The 2,500-nt window shown below is 46.6% G+C and overlaps 1 protein-coding gene across 1 annotated transcript in view; it reads right to left on the bottom strand.

Annotated features, from left to right (window-relative positions):
- The window catches only part of rnf130 (ring finger protein 130), a 115,151-nt gene that overhangs the window by 44,030 nt on the left and 68,621 nt on the right, over window positions 1-2,500 (bottom strand). The window lies entirely within an intron of this gene.

A 2,500-nucleotide genomic window follows, 5' to 3' on the forward strand; every position in this document is an offset into this window, starting at 1 on the left:
GTCGGATTCAACTTCAACAGAATCAAAACAGAGGGAGTAAAGAGGACAGACGATGTAAAGAAAATTTATGTGTGCTTACGATTTTTTAATCTGCCACGACTGTTCATCAACGAAATGCAGCAGCAGGATTCAAGGTTGATACCAAGGACCAGCTGCTTGTGATTACGACGGTGTTCCAGAAAGTGGGTTTAGTTTACCACCAATGTGTGTGTGTGTGTGTGTGTGTGTGTGTGTGTGTGTGTGTGTGTGTGTGTGTGTGTGTGTGTGTGTGTGTGTGTGTGTGTGTGTGTGTGTGTGTCTGTGTGCGCGCGCGTGCATGTGTGCATCTGTGTCTGCATATCCATGCGTGCATGAATGAGTGTGCTCCCAAAGTCCCCAATTGTGCATGTCAACACTTCTGTTCTGTGCACACATGCCTGTCATTGTCACTGAATCTGCCTGGCTTTGGACTAACTCCTCTGTGATTGCAGGCCCACCACAACAACAACACAGACATGCAATCTCTCTCTCTCTCTCTCTCTGGCACACACACACACACACACACACACACACACACACACACACACACACACACACACACACACACACACACACACACACACACACACACACACACACACACACACACACACACACACACACACACACACAATGGGAACACAACACATTGAAACTCACACCCCTGACTGAATGATTGACTGAGTCCCACTAATTACTGTAGTGATGGACAGCTTTAACTGGTTGTTTGGGCACGCGTGTGTGTGTGTGCTGCGTGCATGCGTGCGCGCGCGCGCGCGTGTGTGTGTGTGTGTGTGTGTGTGTGTGTGTGTGTGTGTGTGTGTGTGTGTGTGTGTGTGTGTGTGTGTGTGTGTGTGTGTGTGTGCGCGCGCGTCTATATTTGTGTCTGTGTGTGCTGCGTGCGTGCATGCGTGTTTGTGTACAGGTATGTCCGCATATACGGTATACGGTATACATCTGTGTGTGTGTGTGTGTGTGTGTGTGTGTGTGTGTGTGTGTGTGTGTGTGTGTGTGTGTGTGTGTGTGTGTGTGTGTGTGTGTGTGTGTGTGTGTGTGTGTGTGTGTGTTGCTGGATCCTCTTTCCTGTAGACAGTCATTTAACCCTGATTAAAGACCACTGTGATTTAGCACACTGCTCTGCAAGGAGAAGTAGAATCCCTCCCACTGACCATCACTCCTTATCAGGATATCGGGTTTCTAGGCATTTGCGCGTGCATGTGTGTGTGTGTATGTGTTTGTGTGGGTGGGCGCGTGTGAATATACATGCATGTGTGTGTGTGTGTGTGGGCGCGTGTGACTATACATGCAAGTGTGTTTCTTTCTTTATGTGTGTGCATGGCTGTGTGCATGCACATATACAGTAGTGTGTGTGTGTGTGCGCGCGTGCGTACGTGCATGTGCGTGCGTCTTTGTTTTTGTAGCACATGTGAGTGTGTGTCCACCCATCCAGAGTAACAGAGATGAACTCTCCCACCCCTGCTCATTCCATTCTAATAGCATTAGCAGAGAATATGTGATCTGCCTAATCTACTCTGACATCTGTAAAAATCAACTGAGTGGGCAGTCATTTTTTTGCAGTGTTAATTTAACACATTAGAACCGACACAAGACAAGGGTTAAATTTGGCTCTTTGAGTGCTGAATCAACACTGACAAATCAACCGAGTGGGCACTTTGTCTGGGTGCATTTCAGGGTAGGTGGACAAGGCAAAAACAATGCCAGCATGCTGGATATCATTACCATGCCCACAAACAGTGCCAGTATCTCTATCTAGTCATGCAATGGTAATGATTCTGTAAGGGCAGTTAAGGCAAGTGTTTCTTTTAACTACGTCTGACCAAATGCAGAGAATATGTCGTCTGCTTGACTGCGGATTCAATACGTATACACTATATCGAGTTACACTATTGCACTAATTGTGTTAATTTCGTAAATGTGTGTCAAGTGTTACAATTGACTCTGAGAGTGTTCAATTAACATTGTAGAATGTCAAGGGTGGGCGGACAAAGCAGAAACAATGCCAATATCCTGGATACATTGCCATGGCATACAGTAGCAAATACAGATTGGATGTACACTGCAATCCATCTTTCCAATCCAGTGCCATCAGCGCCCCTAATATTTCCTTGACATTGCAAATGTGTCAAGCCAAAACAGGTAGTTATGTAATGATACGCTTCTGCAGGAGACCATCTCAGGTAAGTAGCAAAGACTTGTAGGTTTTTGGGATTGTGGATTTTGATGAGGTCTCTCTCTCTCTCTCTCTCTCTCTCTCTCTCTCTCTCTCTCTCTCTCTCTCTCTCTCTCTCTCACTCTGTGTGTGTGTGTGTGTGTGTGTGTGTGTGTGTGTGTGTGTGTGTGTGTGTGTGTGTGTGTGTGTGTGTGTGTGTGCAGGCGCCCACGGATGCAGGTCAGAGAGGGCAATAGATCAGTGTGCTTTTCACCTCAGCGAGTAATGAGGTCAACAGGTATTGGATTACCC

The sequence above is a fragment of the Engraulis encrasicolus genome, chromosome 23 (assembly GCF_034702125.1).
Source record: "Engraulis encrasicolus isolate BLACKSEA-1 chromosome 23, IST_EnEncr_1.0, whole genome shotgun sequence".
In the NCBI taxonomy this organism is placed as follows: Eukaryota; Metazoa; Chordata; class Actinopteri; order Clupeiformes; family Engraulidae; genus Engraulis; species Engraulis encrasicolus.